Source organism: Acartia tonsa, chromosome 2 (genome assembly GCF_053477335.1).
Source record: "Acartia tonsa isolate MP-2025a chromosome 2, ASM5347733v1, whole genome shotgun sequence".
NCBI lineage: Eukaryota > Metazoa > Arthropoda > Copepoda > Calanoida > Acartiidae > Acartia > Acartia tonsa.
This window is the reverse complement of record NC_137261.1, coordinates 14,860,082-14,881,328: the sequence shown is the minus strand read 5'-3', so window position 1 is coordinate 14,881,328 and position 21,247 is coordinate 14,860,082. Positions and strand designations below refer to the sequence as shown.

Below are 21,247 nucleotides of genomic sequence, written 5' to 3'. Positions count from 1 at the left end.
TCATCAGAAATAAATGATTAATGGCTTATTTTCTTCGTTTTTTAATGCAATTAATAGAACAACAAAAAAATATTTCAGTTTTTATTTAAAAAGTACAGTAAAATCTAAAATTCAAAACTTAGGTGTCAACATCTAAAAATGGTTTTAGCGCATTTTCTTATGCTCAAATAATCAACCTTTTGCAAGAATGGCTGCTAAACACTTCAAAGTTGAGATATAGAGCTAAAAATATATACAGATATTATTAGGGACATGTACTCATATCAAAGTTTGAAGGTCATATCTCAACCAGGGAGGGAGTACTGGCCCCTCAAAGTCGACTACAGAAAATCCATTTTTTTAAGAAAAATATAATAAATAACCCAATGTCTGCTCCCTCCCTGCACACACACACAATACACACACACAAACTCCCTAAAACTTACACAAACAAACCTAGTGGGGGAAAACAAATAAAAATATTTGCATCAAAGAGCTCCACACACCAGGGGGGAGGGAGGGGATATTGAGCTATTTATTATAACACTAGTCCCCAAAGTTTTATAGCAACGTTTCTTATTCGTTGGCTTAACCACTTTGGAGACTTTATTGATTTTTGATCGGGTGTTCATTTATATAGTAAACGTTTTAACCATAAATTTTAATATTTAGCAGGGGTAATTTTGTGTATCATCATTGGGAATGTACATCAATTTATCGGTCATATTCTTATCCCTTTATATCCCTGGGTTCACACTAATTAAGATGAGGTTTTTACTTGTGCAGCTTCTATATAAAACTATGCGAAAAATAAATAATTCCGCATGGCTTCTAAACCGATTAATATACGCTTGATTAGAACCAGTTCTTGACCATACTGAACAATCGTGTAAAGCATTGTATTGTAGACAGTTTTCCACGAATATTAAATAAATATCATAGAATTGATATCAGTTTTGCTAAATCGGGGCCTTGGTCCCTCTGGCTTAACAAAACTGGCTTTAATCTTATAAATTTTCATTTTAATATCAGCGGAAAGTTCTAAATAGTATGATGCAATAAATAACTATGGCCAGTATGGATTCGAAACCGTTGAATATTTACTGAATTAGAACCGGCTCTGAGCCATACTGAAAAATGATGTATCGTATCAAAGATATAATAAAAAATAATAAAATTAAGATAAAATCAAAGGCCTGGGTTTAAAAAAAATGGAATCAATATTATGATTTTTAATTTTTCTATCTGAAGGAAATCTGTCTAATGTGATAAATAACAATTTTCACATTTTGTCGGCTATAATAAAGGGTGTGCAAAAAAAATGCGGACATTTTTAAAATTGAAATTGCGCGGCTTGTGTTAATAGTAGAAAATTCTTATGCATATCGTTAGAACCGTTATGAACTCTAGTTTTTGGAAATATAAGAACGGATCCTGTGCTACGTATAGTTAGGGAGCTACATGGTGAAATGTTCCTATTGCCTTAAAACTTGAATTGCGAGTAAACCAGAAAATTAAAAAAAAATATTGAAAAAAATAAACCTATTTTTAAAGCTTTTTAAATATTTGTATTTATTTGTCATAAAAATCTTCTAATTGAATAAGATAAAATCTACGAATATTTGTACTAAAATCATTCTTTTACAATGGATCCTTCATGCAACAAGGTATCAAATAAAAGTTGAAATTGAAACTTTTATGAATAAGTACCCTGGAGCAAGCATAAGAGAGGTTAGACAATTTTTGAAAAGTGGATCTGCATCCCAGGTATGGAATAATTTTACAAGACAAACAAGATCTTCATTCCTGGTGAGAAATTACACTAAATGCCAAGAAACAGGTTCGTCGTTAAAGCATAGAGGATTTAATGGACGGAAGAAAACACCAGAGAGTGTACAGAAAAGAGTGAAAAAAATGTTATTGAATAAAAAAACACCTGGATTAAGAAAAGTTGCTGCCACTACAGATGTTTGTGTTTCTACTGCTAGAAATATTCTAAAATCATCAAAGGCTAAACGGTACCACAAATATAGAACACAAAAAATAAATGATGCCCAAAAAGGGCAGAGGGTTCAGTTTTCTAAATATTTACTCCAATGTTTTGGTTCTTGTCCCAGAATTGGAATTTTTATTCAATCTTTTTATACTTTGATATTTGATAATTTACTCGCAAGTTAAGTTTTAAGGCAATAGGAACATTTCACCACGTAGCTCCCTAACTATACATAGCACAGGATTCGTATATTTTATTAAACTAGAGTTCATAACGGTTCTAACTATATGCATAAGAATTTTCTACTAGTAACACAAGCCGCGCAATTTCAATTTAAAAAATGTCCGCATTTTTTTTGCAAACCCTTTAATTATGTTGAAATGAGACTGCATAAGCACAATATGACAGTGATAAAAAAAACACCTTTACCAGGCTAAATCCATTTCAAATAATAGTAAATATCAGAGCTCGGAAGCCGTTTGTAATAAGAAAAGTCAATTTTCATTAAAATCAATAAAAATTTTGGAATTATAGTGCAGAAGTTACCTTTTATAATACAAATAAGGATTTTAATTGCCATTTATCTTAAAAGTGTATTTTCTCAATATGAAACGCTTAAAAACATCGGGTTTTTAAAACTAAATTTTTTTGTAATAAGTTGTACTAAAACAGTAGCTTTAGGTCTTATTATAATACAAATAACGAAAAACTGCGGCAAATCTACGTTTAAAGACATAAAACAGGAAAAAGTATTTAAATAAAGTTCATGTCTCAACAGACATTGTCGCCAATTAAGAAAGAAATATTTAAATAAAAAAAATTAATGTAGGTTAAAACGTGTTCTACAATTAGTCTCATATTCAATAACTTTCAAAAAAATTATACTAAATACAAAAAATAATATTACACAAAATAACTATATTGTTTATAAATGAACCAGGAATAAAGGCTAAGGTAAATCTTAAATTTTTTACTTCAATAATTTTGCAGTATGAATTAGCTTTCCTCAAAGATTGTAATTTTACAGAAATATATTTTAATCCTTTTTTCTTCATACTTTTATCCCTGGTGATTTATATTTTATATCATTGTTTTTAAAATTTATCAGACGAAAGCTGGTATAAGACATTCTTAATTGGGGAAGATAAGATGAAAGAAAAGTGTGATTTAATATCAATTTAATATAATAAAATATTTTTTTTAATTATGAATTATTATTTAACTGTCTTTAATAAAGTTTCTGCAATATCATTCCAAGGAATAAAAAATATTAACTGCACCTGGCAGTGCACCTAGTGTGTAAGCCTCAGTGAAATCGACATGACATAACTTTAAACTCCAGCTGGATGTCTAAACCTGTTCCTAAACACAGTTATAGAATCTCAACGACAAAGATTTTTTTATCCAATCTTGACAAGTGAGGTATTTTTGGAAATAGGAATATATATAGAAAACGCCTATGAAAATTAGAAAATCCGCAGAAATCATATTTGCAAGTTATTTGCAAAAATCTGCAATGCTAATTTGCAAAATTAATTTCATGCCTTAAATGACTTATTTAGAAAAAATCTTTTTATGAAATGTGTTTATCTATAAGTTTAGAACATACTTAGGGCAAAAAAAATTTCTTTAGTGTTACTTTTTTCACCTTATATATGAAAAAAGCAGTTTCTCACATTTTATGATAAAAAAGGTATAGAAACAAAAAATATGATTTTTCTTGATGTAAACACAATAATTGGCATAAAATCTATCATCCTAAATGTAAAAATCAGATATAAAATCCTTTTTAGAGCTAATATAGTGCAAAAAGTAACCAAGACATTTTTGCAAAGTATGAAAATCTGAAGAAAATAGTTCTTTTTGCTTTTGATATACATATCAGATAAATGTATATGAAATTAGTGATTAAAAACTATAAAACATGTTATAAGTTTTTTCAACACTGTCATTGATTAAATTGCACTTTTAGGTTTAAGAATTACTGAAGTAGTGCATAAAAACTCTTTTAATGATGTAATTAAACAAAATAAATGCCAAAAAAAACAACTACAAAATGGTCTACTGCATTATAAAAAACGCCTAATTGTTGATTTGAATTTATTTTGTTTAATAACTTAATAAAAAGAGTTTTTATGTGCTACTTTGGTAATAATTAAACCTAAAAGTGCATTTTAATTAATGATAGGGTTGAAAAAGTTATAACTTGTTTTATAGTTTTTGATCACTAATTTTATATACATATATCTGATATGTATATCAAAATCAAAAAGAACTATTTTCTTCAGATTTTCATACTTTGCAAAAATGTCTTGGTTACTTTTTGCACTATTTTTGCTCTAAAAAGGATTCTATATCTGATTTTTACATTTAGGATGATAGATTTTATGCCAATTATTGTGTTTACATCAAGAAAAATCATATTTTTTGTTCCGGTACCTTTTTTTATCATAAAATGTGAGAAACTGCTTTTTTCATATATAAGGTGAAAAAAGTAACACTAAAGAAATTTTTTTTGCCTTAAGTATGTTCTAAACTTATAGATAAACACATTTCATAAAAAGATTTCTTTTTAAATGAGTCATTTAAGGCATGAAATTAATTTTGCAAATTAATATTGCAGATTTTTGCAAATAACTTGCAAATATGATTTCTGCGGATTTTCTAATTTTCATAGGCGTTTTCTATATATATTCCTCTTTCCAAAAATACCTCACTTGTCAAGATTGGATAAAAAAATCTTTTTCGTCGAGATTCCATAACTGTGTAAACAGACAATCTATCGTTTAGAAGAAATTTTGTCATACTACGGGTTTAAGTTTAAGGCTTTTGCGCGGCTGAAGGCGCGGCTTCCAAGCCTTGGTAAAAATAATATTTTTTCACTAGAAGGTGTTAGAAAAAACGGGTATAGTCCCTTTCGTAACATCGCACCTTATGGGGCGATTTATCGTTTTTTTAACAGTAGCTTTTCTCCTATTTCTAGCTCCTGCGGGGGGCTCTAACCCTGCGGGGCCAATTACCTAACCCTGTGGGGCAGTTACCTAACCCAATATAACCTAACCTAACCTGAAATAACCTATAAAAAGCCATTTTAAAATACAACGAATCGCCCCTTATGGGGCGATGTTACGAAATGGACTATTCCCGAAAAAACTTTATATCAGAAACTGATTTTCAACTTTTACATAAATGGAGTTACCTGTTTTATAAAAGTTTTAACAAAGTAGTATTATAGAAAAAAGAAAATAATAAGATTATTTCAAAATAATACACACAATATACTTTTAAAACTCTATTTATTTGCGCAAATTTAAGTTATCATATTCCCATACTAGTGGCTACGGGGCCGTAGCCTCTATGGGATTTGTATTTGCAAGATTAGAAAATAGAAGAAAAATAGCCTAAAACCATCCAAAGATTTAAATCTAAAAATTAAAATAGCCTAAAACCATCCTGGGACCAATGTGAAGCTTTCCTAACTTGGAAAACTTAATCGATTTGAAATCTTAATCTTCAGACAGAAAAACCTTACTACTTTATATTTTAAGACAAGGATTATGATAAATTATTGTCGATAAAAAATCAGCTATGGCCACTTTTGTCCAAAGCCAAATATTCAGAAAAACAGGATGACAACATATATAAGTAGCGAATCATGGAGTTGAGAGTTAAGACTTGGTGTTGCTTCGGGTACTAGACCTCTCTCCACGCACCTTGAAACATACTCCGCTTATGATAGCGGTGTAAAGCGTCCATTCACCCATCAGACAACCAACTCTCTGATATGCACGACCTTTGTCTGAGAAGTCCCAACTGTGCATGGTAACGAGTTGCGCCTGTTTTGGGCCAAGACCTTCCCCCCCACTCAAACTATCTACTTCGCGCATCTGACATAGCAGCAGTGGGAACCATTTTTAACGTCTTTAGTTATGACGCGGTGTCGGACCGAGATTCGAACCTATCACCATCCCGACGACGAACGGATGCGCTACGTGTTGAGCCACAGTCGCGGGTAGCGAATCATGGAAGGACAAACAGACAAAATGAATTATAGAGAAGATGCAATAATTCGTAATAGAAATCACGAAATCTTTCCAAAATATTAATAAAAGATATTTTCAATGACTTTTATGCATGACCGACAGTCCGACAGATTATATTATACTACATATGGTCAGCCATCTATCTTCAATAGCATCCGAGAAAATCACATTTTCCAAACATATAGTTACGGACGGGATACTATAGAACATCGAAATGGCATATCAACATTTACTTTATGTTTAAGACTTATAAGGGTGGTGTTACCCTCCCTAAAATGATAATTTTTTCAACCCTACTCTGGTGAATCTCTGTGCACTCCACTATTTGGATCTAAAGGGATATCACAATGGCCCATAAATTGATGTATATCTCCAATGATGATAAACAAAATTATCTATTCTGTAGGTTACATTTGAAACTTTTGGACACTCAACTTACTGAACGAAACAATCAAAATTATATTAAAGTCCCAAGAGTTTTTAAGCCAACTTATATAAAAAAAAACTTTATTATAGAACTTTGGGGACTAGTGTAATAAACAGCACAATGTCCCTCCCTTCCGGAAGAAAAATAGTTGTCATGACTGTTTGAGATGAAATTGTAGAAAGTATGGTATTCATTGCCAGGGAGGGAGGGGGCATTGGGCTGTTTATTATACAGGTCCCCAAAGTTTTATTATAACTTTTCATTTATTCGTTGGCATAGCAACTTTGCGAACTTATATTGAATTTCGTTTAGGTGATTCATTTTGTTAAGCGTCCAAACGTTTCAACTACTAATTGTAATCTACAGAAGGGGTAATTTTGTGTATTATCAAAGGGGATGTCCATCAATTCAATGGCCATTGTCTTATCCCTTTCGATTCCTGATTTAATGCATCTAAACATTAATCTTGTAAATTGTCAAGTTGTTATCAGACAGGTATGTCAAATGTGAATTTAAAATGTTTATCAAATACATTTTTTAGTATTTTCTCTCAGATTCCCTTGTTGAGCACATAAACCCCTTGTTTTTAAAATTAATTAAAAATAGTCCTTTGTTTATTCGTTTTGGTCAGGTTAGGATAGGTTATATTAGGACTGATTACCCACCCCCCCCCCCCACCCGCTGTGATAAGGTTTTAGAAAATACATCCCCTCCTTATTATCCATTAGTTTAAAAATAAGGAAAGGGGAGAGGAAAGTTTTTATTCTCATTCCATTCTTTCCAGAATATCACATACTAGAGTTGGCTCGATAAGATTATCTCCCTATTGGCTAGTTTTCTATATGCATATCTATTTCTCAATAAATCTATTTTCCTCACCCGGCATTACTATCTAAAAGAAAGTAAATATTTGATAATTTAAATGATTTTAAAAAGATTTTTTAAATTATATTTTTTCCTTTACATTACCATCACCAAAGGGTTAATGATGATGATTACAATTTTAGTTTAATATTTGACCACACAAAATGTCGCCATGTTCTTTTAAAACAGAGTTTTCTTAAATTTATTATATTATAAATTTAAATTTTCTTTTTTATGATTAGAAATTAAGTACATCAATATAAGGTAAATAGCAACATGAAATTAAAAAAATGAATTTATTTTTAATAAAGTAAAATAATGGGTCTTATCGTTCTGGGCAATGAGAGTTTATTATGGATTATTGGAGCACTATGAGTTTTAATCATATATTCCTTGGAAAACTTGAGCTCGTTTATAGACATTTATTTCCTATATAGATCTGACATGGATCTTGAAGCAATTAAGTAGGCCGTTTTGTAAATGTTAAAAATTGGAAGATTTCATTAAATAAAAGTTATCGCAAATATACTTAGTAAATAAAACGTATTTTTCCTTTTTTAGATTAGGTTAGGTTAAGTAATTAGTAATTACCCGTAGTACAACAAAGGTTTCTCTCAAATTAGTTCTGTTTTGCTTATCCATGTAGATTAGATTAGATTTATTATTCTTGGGTGTACATACATAGAAAAAAAAACTACAATAATAAATGAATTAAATGAATATTATATACATTTATATATACAGAAAAATTTTATTGATATGGTTAATTTATAAAATTTTTTCTTCCCAAATGGCAGTTTCCTAAAAAATAGGAGTATGCAGTAATGTGTATTCACACATTCTTTTCATACAGGCCATATAAATAAGACAAAAAAAAGATAATAAGCAATAAATGAAATCATATTGGAGAGGAAGGAATGATAATAGGAAGGATTGATTAGGGCATACAAGTCTCACACCATTATTGCAATAATAGAAATTCAAAAAATTTTAAACAAATAAATTTTGATTAATTTATCAGATTTCAAACAATATTGAAAAGAAATATAAATTTATCTACATTCTTGACATAATGGGTTGTTACACACTAGAATTAAGCTTGATAACAAAGATTCTTTTAGATTTTTAATAAATTTTTTTCTTGGTTGATTGTGGGTTAATAAATCATTATTACAATGGTTATTCCATAATTCTTGAAAATGATACTTAGGAAATCTTTCGATAGATTTAAACTTCGGCTTTTTAACATCAAACATATTTGAGTTTCTAAGATTTCTGGTATGTAATTGGTTACGGCGAAGCCATGTACCTTGAAAGGAACTTGGTAGCTTACTGTTTATAAAATCATACATAAATAATAATTTCAAATAATTAGCTGATTCATGTAAAGGAAGGACATTCATTTTTTTAAATAAAGGCATTGTGTGTGAGATGTGTTTCTTACTAAAAACAATTCTTATTGCCTTTTTTTGCAATTTAATTAATGGTTCTATAGTAGATTTAAGACCACAACTCCAGGCAGGTAAACAGTAAAGTAAATGACTATTTATAAGGGAATGAAAAAGCATTTTTTTGCTATCTAAATTCAGTATATGTTTAGCTCTATTTATAAGAAATAAGGAACTAGAAATTTTTTTACGTAAATGTTCTACATGATATTTAAAATTTAAAGAAGGATCTATAAATACACCTAGGAATTTAATTGCAGGAATATTGCTACTTGAATTGACATAATTTAAGATTTTTATTTTCTCAGGATCAAACTCATTTTCATTGTTAAAGTTTAGCTTAATATTAAGAGCATTCCAATCAATAGTATTTTCGTTTTTATTAAATATCATAATTTTAGTTTTATCAGGATTTAAGCTCATTTGATTACTCCTAAACCAATCAGATATCTTTTTAAGTTCATTGTTTAATTTCAGTTTTATTCTGGTAAGCCGAGCGTTCTCGGCCCACAGGGTAACGAGTTCGGATTCAACGAGCCCTAGCCTTGAATTATTCTACCAAAACAAACTAGCAGGATTTAGTCATACAGAAATTATATATTTTACTGAATAATATTTACAAGCAATGTTTACTATATATATACAACAGATTATAACAATGGTTAGGTTTGAAGGGGGTGTGGGACGCTAGGGCTTAGCTCCCGGCGGTAGACAGGCTGTGGGGGCAGCGGTGGTAAAAGGGGAGGCAGCGCCTCCCGGTTATATAAGCGCGTGAGGGGCGCGTGATAGTTGCATGTTTGAGCCCCTCCCCACATTTAGGCAGGCCAGTTTGACCGCTAGATAGCGGGGTCAACATCGGTCATGAGATAGATGGTGATATAATAAGATTAGTGCAGTGGGTTTGTTATGATAAGTCACAGCGTAGCAACTCTGTAAACTGCCTGTCCGTCTGGTTGTCGTATTACCACAACCTCCCCTTCAAGGGTTGCGTGGCTCTCGAGCCACCAGGCCTTGAACCTGGGGATACGACAACCTATGTCTGCGCAGGACAGGCTCTTCCTGGGGCACAGCTCGATGGAGGACAGCTCTGGCTACACAGGCTCCACGGGACACTCGTTGCTCGGTCTGGCTGTGGTTGGATATCAGCATTGTCAGCTCCTGGTTGGCTTCTAGACGGGGGTTGGCGACGGCTAGGCCCCGGCGCTGGAAATTTTGCCTCGTCTGCAGGACTAGCTCTGCCTCAGCGGGTAGCTGGACACGGAGGCCTAGGCTAACTCTGGTGGTTCCCAAGGGGGGAATGACGATGGATGAGGGCGCATAAAATTCCATGGGGGCGCCTGCTTGGTTAAGGTTGCTTGGCCTCCTAGCTCCTACCCGGATAGGGATGGCTGTCATCAACAGGGGGCACATGGCTTCAGCTTCGTCCTCTGGGGCGGCCTCTTCCATTGCAACAGCTGCTTCTCCTCCTACAGGCTCGCTGCTGGCTGGCAGGTGCTCCATGTCTGTATCAGGGTTCCAGATGGCATCTCTGGGGGGCTCTGGAACTGGCGGTTGCGGCGGTGGTTCGTTGGGTTGCTCCTGCAGGTCCTCTTCTACTGGGTCACGATCCTGGCCGCTGGGCTGTGGGGCGGCTGCGGCCGGCTGGTGCACTGGGAACTGTCCTGGGTCGCCAGCTGCGGGCGCCGCCGCTCCAACCGGCAGCTCGGTGGCATCCTCGTCGCCGTCCACGTCAACTTGAATGTCTGCTGGAATCTGGTGGGCAGTCACATCTCCAGTGTATTTGCGCAGTCGGCCTACATGCGCGGTAACTTCCGAGATCCTGGCTACTGGAGAGGCAGGCTTGATGACATAATGGACTTCTGTAGCTTTCCTCACTACCTTCCAGGGGCCAGTCCATCTCTTGGTGATCTTGGCTGCCTTCCCTGGCACCAGGCGGGGGGCCAGGTACCAGACCAAGTCTCCAACCTCATACTTGGCTGTGCCTTCGTAGGCTGCCGCGCTCCTCCGGATGGCTCCCTCCTCCTTCTGCTGGATGGCATCATACACTGCATAGTAACGTTGCAGGAGGGCTTGGACGTTGGCTGGAACCGAGGCATATTCTGTTTCTGGCAGCCGGAGCACCATGTCCACCGGAAGCTTGGCCTCTCTCCCAAAGAAGGCTAGGAACGGGGTCACGCCGGTAGATCTGCAGGCCTTGGTGTTGTAGGCAAAGGCAATGGCCGGCAAGTGGGGCTCCCAGTTGTTGTCGTCTCTGTCTAAAAACAAACGCATGCCTGTATTGAGCGTCCGATGAAACCTTTCCACTCGGTTGGACTGTGGGTTGTAGGGTGGTGGATGTGTCAGGCCAATCTCAAGCCTGGAGGCCAGTTCCTGGAATACCTGGCCGGTGAACTCCATCCCATTATCGGAGTGGATCTTCAGAGGGCACCCAAACGTGGCCAGGTGGCGGTGCAGCAGGGCTTCAGCCACCGTGAGGGTGCGCTTGTTGGGGATGGCGTAGAGGCTGACAAACCGGCTGAACCCATCTTGGCAGGTGAGGATGTAGCGGTTCCCAGCTGGGGTCTCTGGCAGCGGCCCCACCAGGTCGATGAACAGGACTTGCTGTGGATACCCCTGGCGGGAGGGTACATGTATCCCTTGCTTCAACCTTTCCTTGGTAACCTTCTGGACACATTCAGGACAAGTCTGAACCATCAGGCGGACGTCACGGGCCAGGTTGGGCCACCAGAAGTGCATGGCAACGCGGGCGATAGTCGCGTCCATCCCAAAGTGTCCAGCCATGGGGGTCCCATGGGCTAGAAAGAACGCGTCCTGCTGGAGGGCCGAAGGCAGCAGGTATCTTGTCCGTTCCCCTGTCAGGGTCTGGTCAGTGGTGGTGAGGCAACCATGCTCGTCAAGTCCCAGGGCTGGGAAGCGGCTGGCGTACTGCTGCTCGTCTCGTTCCTTGCCGCGCAGCTCAGCCTTGGTTGGGGCTCTGCCATCAGCCACCCACTGGCGGACACGGAGCAGGAGAGGGTCTTGTGTCTGGGCTTCTAGTACTCTAGCTGGGTCCAGTCGGGCGGCAGGGGGCCGGCTGGCTGCGGACTCCCCTAGCTGGCCAAGGTTATGGATATACTCAGCCTGCTCTGCTAATTCTTCGGCGCTGGCCGTTGGCATGTTGGCGTCCTCCCGGCGGCTGAGGGCGTCAGCGTTGGTGTTCTGGGTGCCAGGACAGTGGCAGACGGTAAAATCTAGGGCCGCTAGCTCCTCTTGCCAGCGGGCCACCATCCCTGTGGATGTGTTCAGTGACTTCATCTGTAGCAAGGCTGAGGAGTCAGTGTTGATCTGGAAGCTGCGGTAGGACAAGATGCCGTGGAATTTCCGGATTCCATACATAATGGCGGCCATCTCTCCCTTCCAGGACGGGTAGCAAGTCTCGGGGTCGGTTGTCTTGCGCCCCACGGCGGCAATCAGTCTCTCCTTGCCGTCCTGGCACTGACTCAGAATGGCAGAGATGGCGCGGCTGCTGAAATCTGTGGTGAGCTGGAATACTGCTGGCAAGTCAAACCTGGGCGGCGCTCGGATGGGGGCTTGACGGAACTTGTCCTTGAGCTGCAGCAGCTGGGCTTCCATCTCAGGTGTCCAGGCTAGGGTCTTGGCCGTTTTCTGCCGATTCATCTCGTAGGTGAGGTCGGCATACTCTGGGATGAACAGGCGGTAGTATCCAAAGAACCCCAGAAGCGCCAGCAAATCCTTGGGGGTGCTGGGGGCCGGCCAGTCCAGGATGCGGTCAATATAATCCTCTTGCATGGCTATCCCCTCACAGCTGAGGGTGTGGCCCAGATAATCCACCTTGGCTCGGAACAGCTTAGTCTTGGCTGGCTTGAGGCGGATTCCTCCCCTGCGGTGGGCTTCCAAGACCTCTCGGAGCCTAGCCAGGTGGGCCCAGGTATCCTGGTGGAAGGTCAGGACGTCGTCAAGGTATGACTGGAGGTTGGCTGTGCCTAATGGGTTTAGGACCCCTGCAATAAATCTGGAATAGACGGATGGCGCCGTAGCCAGGCCAAAGGGCATCCTTTTCCATTGATACAAGCCCCTGGGGTAGATATACCACACTTTTCTGGGATCTTGCTGAGTCAAGTATCAACTGTTGGGAATATCAAAGGATGACTCCATGCAAAATTTGAGCCGGATCCGGCCAAAACCGGCCGTGAATTGTATGAAAAACCGGTTTTTTCCGGTTTTTAGGGGGTTTCTGTAAATCGATTCAGCTTGAGCAAAACCGGTTAGAGGTACAAAAAATTTTACTTCACATGAAATTTAGCCAATGCAATTGCGTACAAAAATGTACTTCATCATCAACTTGATTGGACAACTCTTTCCCCTCCTAAATGTCCATTAAAACCTCGGAAACGGCAAAAATCGCCAAAAATCACGCATTCGGCGGCAAATAACGGCTAAACGGTCAGCCGGAGGCGAATGAAACATAAATAAAGAAATGTCTGCCTCAAAAAGTTGTTCAACATCAAAGAGATGCTTGAAGTCTCTAAAACGACTTCTTCCCCTCCTTTAAGGGGAAAAACTGAAAAAACGTGATTTTCAAAAGTATGCCCACTTCGTGGGTGTGGGGGGCACTGAACCCGTCACCCCAGGGTCACCAAATATAAAGTCTAGGCGGCCCACAATGCTGAATTTTCACCAAGTGAAAGTCTTGTGTCATTATCTCTTATGAGAAAAAAGTTATTAATTAATTAAAATTTCAAATTGTGATTTTTTGATGGATTTCTTTGATGAAATGACAGGCCGGTCAATTTTTAGGCCATTTTTTGCGGTTTTTGGGCCGTCACGCCCAAACGGTTTGAGATAATCTCACGGGACCTTTTGCCTGACCTAAGTCTGGTTATTTGTGAGGTCTAGGAAAAAAAAACAGACTTACGCAAAAGATTATAATTATAATCTTTACACAGAAAAATGGCACGAGGTGAGGGTTTGAGGGGGCAAAATGAGCCGACCAGCGATTTTTGACGGCACGCAGCGACGTCGTGCTTCATCCAATCCGGGATTTTTTTTTTCTTAGACCTTACAAATAACCAGGCTTAGGTCAGGCAAAAGGTCCCATGAGATTATCTCAAACCGTTTGGGCGTGACGGCCCAAAAACCGCAAAAAATGGCCTAAAAATTGACCAGCCTGTCATTTCATCAAAGAAATCCATCAAAAAATCACAATTTGAAATTTTAATTAATTAATAACTTTTTTCTCATAAGAGATAATGACACAAGACTTTCACTTGGTGAAAATTCAGCATTGTGGGCCGCCTAGACTTTATATTTGGTGACCCTGGGGTGACGGGTTCAGTGCCCCCCACACCCACGAAGTGGGCATACTTTTGAAAATCACGTTTTTTCAGTTTTTCCCCTTAAAGGAGGGGAAGGAGTCGTTTTAGAGACTTCAAGCATCTCTTTGATGTTGAACAACTTTTTAAGGCAGACATTTCTTTATTTATGTTTCATTCGCCTCCGGCTGACCGTTTAGCCGTTATTTGCCGCCGAAGGCGTGATTTTTGGCGATTTTTGCCGTTTCCGAGGTTTTAATGGACATTTAGGAGGGGAAAGAGTTGTCCAATCAAGTTGATGATGAAGTACATTTTTGTACGCAATTGCATTGGCTAAATTTCATGTGAAGTAAAATTTTTTGTACCTCTAACCGGTTTTGCTCCAGCTGAATCGATTTACAGATACCCCCTAAAAACCGGAAAAAACCGGTTTTTCATAAAATTCACGGCCGGTTTTGGCCGGATCCGGCTCAAATTTTGCATGGAGTCATCCTTTGATATTCCCAACAGTTGATACTTGACTCAGCAAGATCCCAGAAAAGTGTGGTATATCTACCCTGGGGGTGGTGAAGGCGGTGCAGGGCCGGCTGTCCTCAGACACACGGATGGTGTAGTATGCGGCCACCGCGTCTAGGGCACTGTAGACGCGGTGCCCTCCAGCTCGTTCTACCAGCTGCTGGATCCTGGGCAGAGGGTAGCTATCCAGCTCCAGGCACTTGTTGAGGGCTCTGTAGTCGACGGCCCAGCGGGTGCTCCCGTCCTTCTTCTTGATGGGCACCAAGGGGCTGCTCCAGGCGGAGTCTGACGGCTCTATGACTCCCTCCTGTAGCCAAGTGTCCAATTGTTTCTCCAGTTCAGCCTCTTGCCGCGGGTTCAGATTGAGAGTGGTGTTAAAAACCGGACAACCCCTGGCAAAATTATATTTAAAATCTAACTAAAAATTAATATATTAAGGAAAAAGTAATTTTATAGCTCTAAAAAAATCTGATATTAAAAATCCTGAAAACAAAGATTGCTAAAAAAGGAGTGTTGAAGTCGTTAAAAATCTATTTTATATAAACAGGAAATATGTAGAATGTAATAAATCTCTATCTCTAATAGAAGTTGAGATAGTATTATGCAAAGGGGGGGGGGGTGGGATTAACAATATTAACAAAGGTACCAAAGGATATCGCTAACCCCTAAACCGTTATAGTTTTCCTATAGGTCCTGAGAGGGTTTACAACTATTTTGGGGGAGGGTAGAACCACCATCCCAAAGGAAATCGCCCCTGAAATTTTTTTTTCTGATTAAAACTACAATGGAAAAATGGGGGTTACCCCGCCCCCTCAAAGGCCCCTAGAGACCTCTATTGGCGTAGCAGAACCTAGTTTTAATCTCAGTAGATCTTTCCCTTAATTCCTGAGCCTGTAATTTTCTTGTATATTGGTATAAACCATTAAAAAAGTGACCGCAACATTTTTTTTATCTTTCACAAATTTCTAGGATGCTTTCATCAACATAGAAAAAAAACAGGGAGGGAGGGGATATTGGGCTGTTTATTATACTAGTCCCCAAAGTTTATAACAACTTTTTCTTATTTGTTGGCTTAAAAGCTTTATATAATTTGATTGTTTGGTTCATTAATTTGAGTGACTAAACGTTTCAACCTCTTATTGTAATCTACAGATGTTGTAATTTTGCGTATCATTATTGCATATGTACATCATGTCTTATCCCTTTAGATCCCTGGAAATACAAATACAACTTAACCCTTAACATATCCTCTTGTTGTCGGGGAGTTAAAGGTCTAAGTTGTAGCCTACAGGGATCTAAAGGGATAAGACAATGGCCAATAAATTAATGTACATCCCCAATGATGATCCACAAAATCACCCATTCTGTAGAGAAAGATTAGTGGTTGAAACCTTTGAACACTCAACTATATAAACCAACAAAACCAAATGCATTAAAGTCCCCAAAAATGTTAAGCCATCAAATGTTTTTATAAAACTTTGGGGACTAGTGTGATAAACAGCCAATTGTCCCCTCTCTCTCTCTGATCGACAATGGGTTAAACAGCTTTCTTTATTTTGAAATTGTTCCTGCCATCTTCCTAGTTTCATACAGGTCCTTTTTAAGGAGCGAAGCTATTCTGTATTTGATATCCCGTATGTCTAAATATTTTTCCTACCCAGAGAGAGAGTAGGGACAATGGGCTATTTATTGGAATAGTCCCCAAAGTTTTATAATAACGTTTTCTTATTTGTTATCTTAACAACTTTAAGTGTTCAAACATTTCGACCACAAATTGTAATCTACAGAAGGGATAATTTTGTGTATTATCATTGGTTATGTACTTCAATTCAACGTCCATTTCCTTATCACTTTAGATCCCTGGCTCATACCATTACTCAGGAATATTTCACCAGATTTTTCAATAAAACTTATTTTTGAAAAGTATTAAATAAATAAACATGGATTAGTCTTTTTCTTAATGTCTTTAATTTTAGAACTTTAACATAGGCTTCGCAATTGTATCAAGCACAAGATATCGTCCCTGTTTTAAAAAATAGCTTCGCTTACAGAAAGCTAAGATGAAAATACTGATAATTTAGGGGGTGGAATATTTAAAGAAACAAGGATGACAACATCCATAAAAAAGAAGCTATGAAACGTTAGGACAGACGAACATTAATTCTTGCAGAGTGTCAGAACTAAATATGCCAAAAGTTTTCACTTACATCTCTAGGGCTTAATTACAGAGATGATTCGCTTGTAATATAAATCAGTAATCCAAAAATCAGATCAATCGGATTATTATATCACGTAAAAAATTGTTGTTAAAAAAGTTTAAAATCAACATGTTTAATATGGACGGAATTCTGGTAACAATTATAGAGTTGCTACGCTTTTCAAGTCGTACCTAACTCCTACAGGAATCATCTTCCAAAGTTTGAAATTGATAGGACAATTTTAACATGCCTAAATTAACGGAAAAAGCTATCCGTAACGGACGGACGGACGTACGGGCCGACCCTAATTATAGAAAAGCTTCGCTTTTAAAAAGTATACATACTTCGGATCATCCTTCTTTTGTAAAGCCGGTCAAAAATTATGGTTGGTTGATGCATATGTTCATTCAGATATTATAAACAGCTGGAACAATAAGAGCGTCAGAACTGAATAGATAGAATATGTATAAAATTTAAATAAAATTGTAACTAAATTTGTTGCAAAACAGGATATTGTTGAAGGACATACTTACATTTTTAGGACTTGATTATAGAGATGCTTCCTTTATAACATTGTACCTTGTTGCAATAGGAATCAGCATTCAAAAAGATCAGATAATTATTTCACATTAAAAATTGTTGTCAAATAATCAACATGTTTTAAATAGACGTACGGGAATTCTAGTAACGAAAATAGAGTTACTATGCTTTCTAAATCGTTCCAAATTATTATAGGAATCATTATGCAAAGTTTAAAATCGATAGGAAAATTAGGAAGAGCTATAAGTTACACGAAAAAGTAAACCGTAAAAGACGGCCCGTTAGATCCTAATTAAAGAAAACCGTTGCATTCAAAAAGGACCTGCCCTAAAAGATTTTTAAATGATAAGAATAAGTTTAGGGGTAACTTCAAAAGAAAATGTACTTTTAGAGCCTTAGATACAGTTTTTTTTTAGAGACCAACTAAAATTTAAAAGTCATCAATTAGTTGTTACAAAAGCAAACTTTAAGTACAATAATAATCCTTATAATAAAGTAACAGGGCGTCTATTTGTCTGTATGTACCGAAGGATCTCGCTAACCGATGAACCGCCTTGAACGCAATATAGACATGTTACGTATTATTTTAAATAAAACGAAACATTTAAAGTGCCACTAGAGGCCTCTAGGGGGCGTTACCGCTAATTGTAAATAAATAAATAACTATGATGATTTATTATCAAAAAGAAATCTTGTTAAAAAAAGGAAAATTCTGTTATTTTATAGTTTACTAAGCTCTAAAAAAGATCTGAACTCGAATGAGGACGAATTGAAATACTATCTAATATATGAAGTAAAAAAGACACTGGTTAATGAAGCCATTATCTTTCAAGACTAATTAATTGCTTGTTTCATTGAACCAGGAATTCAGGCATATGTAAATGGAAGATGAATTGACAATTGTCTTTTTTTTAAACTCACGCACAAAAAGGGATTTAAAGGGATAAGACAATGGCCGATAAATTTATCTAATTCCCCAATGATGAAGTTACCCCTTCTTTAGATTACAATTATTGGTTGAAACGTTTGAGCTCTTAACTTTATGAAATAACCAATCAAGTTCAATAAATGTCCTCAAAGTTATTAAGCCAACGAAAAATATACGCTATTATAAAACATTGAAGACTTGTGTAATAAATATCCCAATGTCCCCTCCCTCCCTGCTGTATACCTTTCTCTCCCTTATTTTATTCTATTGTTTAAACTCCTAAATATCTTGATTTTGTTTGAATCAGAGATACAGGCAGAAGCATATTTTAAATATTTATAAAAACCTGAAAACCATTCCTATTCACTTTAATGTGTGTCTTTCTGTCTATGCTAGCTGATCTTTTACATGTTGGATTATAGTGTCATTCTCGTATTAATTTGAAACCAATTAATATCCGGTGGATTAGAACCGGTTCTCATCCATAAGAAAACTATATCTAGCATCGTGTTATATCATAAGATTAAACCCAGTTTTTTAGCCTTCGGCATTTTGGTTCAAGAAAAACATTTTATATCCGCGGAAAGCTGTTTATAATACTAAAGGGTGTGCAAAAAAAAATTAAAATTGCGCGGCTTTTGTTAACAGTAGAAAAATGTTACGCATATCGTTAGAACTGTTAGGAAGTCTATTTTTTGGAAATATAAAAACGATTCCTGTGCTACGTATATTTTAGGAGCGATGTGGTAAAATGTCCCAACTGCCTTAAAACTTGACTTGCGAGTAAATCATTAAAGATTAAAGTATATAAAAAATATGTACCTTTTTAAAATTCAAATTGCGCGGCTTGTGTTAATAGTAGAAAAATGTTACGCATATCGTTAGAACCGTTAGGAAGTCTATTTTTTGGAAATATAAGAACAATTCCTCTGCTACGTATAGTTACGGAGCGATGTGGTAAAATGTCCAAACTGACTTAAAACTGGACTTGCGATTAAATCATTAAAGATAGAAAAAAGGGTGTGCAAAAATGCGGACATTTTTAAAATTCAAACTGCTCGGCTTGTGTGAATAGTAGAAAAATGCTATGTATATCGTTAGAACCGTCATAAGCTCTATTTTTTGGAAATATAAGTATGATTTTTGTGCTATTTTTAGTTTAGGAGCTGTATTGACAAATGTGAGAAAAGTGAATTTTTTTTTTAGTTTTAAGTCAGTTGGGAGATTCTACCACATAGCTCATAAAATATACGTAGCACATGAATGGTTCTTATATTGCAAAAAATAGAGTTTATAGGGATTCCATAGGTATGCTAAACATTTTTCTACCATTAACACAAGCCGAGCAATTAGAATTTTAAAAATGTACGTATTTTTATTTGCATCCCCTTTAATTTAATATTTAACAATTTACTCGCAAGTCAAGTTTTACATCAGTTGGGACATTTTAACACGTAGCTCTGTAACTATACGTAGCAGAGGATCAATTCTTATATTCAAAAAAAATTGACTTCCTAGCGGTTCTAACGATATGCGTAACATTTTTCTACTATTAACACAAGCCGCGCAATTTCAATTTTAAAAATGTCCGCATTTTTTTTTGCACACCCTTTATGTTAGAAATAACTATTGTTCCATGTTAATTCACAATTTCAATGTTTGATTTTATTCATTTCAATGATGAAAATATTTTTATTATTTGTTTTACATAAATACTATATACCTTTATTCTTAAATAAAATATATGGTTCAGGTCAAGAAAATGAGATGTGAGACAGATATAACTACAGGGATAAGACAATACACATTTTTGTACACCCTAATGATGATACAAAGAATTAACCCTTCTTTGCATTACAATTATTGATTGAAACGTTGGACACTCAACTCAACGTTAAAACGTTATTATAAAACTTTAGGGACTGGTGTAATAAACAGCCCAATGTCCCCTACCTCCCTGCAGATATAGATATGTGGAGAAATTTAGAGGGTACTCTTAAAATTCAACGGTTAGGGGCTTAATCATATTAAAAGTAAAATGTACTATACTAATAGGAGAAATAGATTGAAAATGAAAGGGGCGGGGGGGGGGGAAGGCTTGAGGCCCTCCTTTTATAATCTTTCAAAAAGAAAACTAAAATTTTAGGGAAGGTTTCTCTTGGGAGGTTAGTAGCACCCTTATGTTAAAATAGTTGTAAACCTTCGCTAGATAAAGCCTCACTAAAAAGGAGAACCCTATCGGTTCAGCGGTTACAGAGATCCTTTAGTACACTCATTCAAACAGACAAACATCCTGTTACTTTTATATAGGGATAATAAATGCCATCATAAAATATTATTTTGCTATCAAGAAATAGCGTAATTTTAATAGTTTGTATGAACACTGATAAGGGGTTTGCAGGACATTAAGGAAGAATCAGTTTTTAAACAACATGAAAAGAAATATTGTTTTGTTTGAATCATTTTGGAAAGTTTCTACTGTTTTAAATAGACATACGAACATTTTTGTACTGTCACAAGAATCATCATGTAAAGTTTAAAATCGATATGACAATTCTATCATATTGAAACATCAAAAGATCTATCCGTTACGAACGGACGGACAAAAGTACGGAGTATCCGACCCTAAGTATAGAAAAGCTTCGCTTTTAACAATCTAAAAAGATTTAATTAAATATTGACCTCTTGGGTTTTCCTGAATGTTAGGGGATGAAAGTTTAATATATTCTACAAAAAAATATTTTTACAGAAAGCAAAGGTTTTTTCAGTTAGACTCTGTCTGTACTATGCAGGATCGTTAGTTCATCCGTAACTGATAGACTTGATCGTATATTTATGCGTATTAAAGAATGTAAAAGTCGATTCTATACTACTAAATATATTTTGATTTAGAAAAAATAATTCTTTTTTAAGGGGGGTGGTATATTTTGTTGGTTCGATTTCTCTTAGGCGGGTCAATGTTCCTCCTCTTTAAAAGTTTTATAAGCCTGTTAAGACCT

At 36.6% G+C, this 21,247-nt stretch overlaps 1 protein-coding gene across 1 annotated transcript in view; it reads left to right on the top strand.

Annotated features, from left to right (window-relative positions):
• LOC145305445 (uncharacterized) overlaps positions 1-21,247 on the top strand; it is a 344,737-nt gene that overhangs the window by 246,746 nt on the left and 76,744 nt on the right. The window lies entirely within an intron of this gene.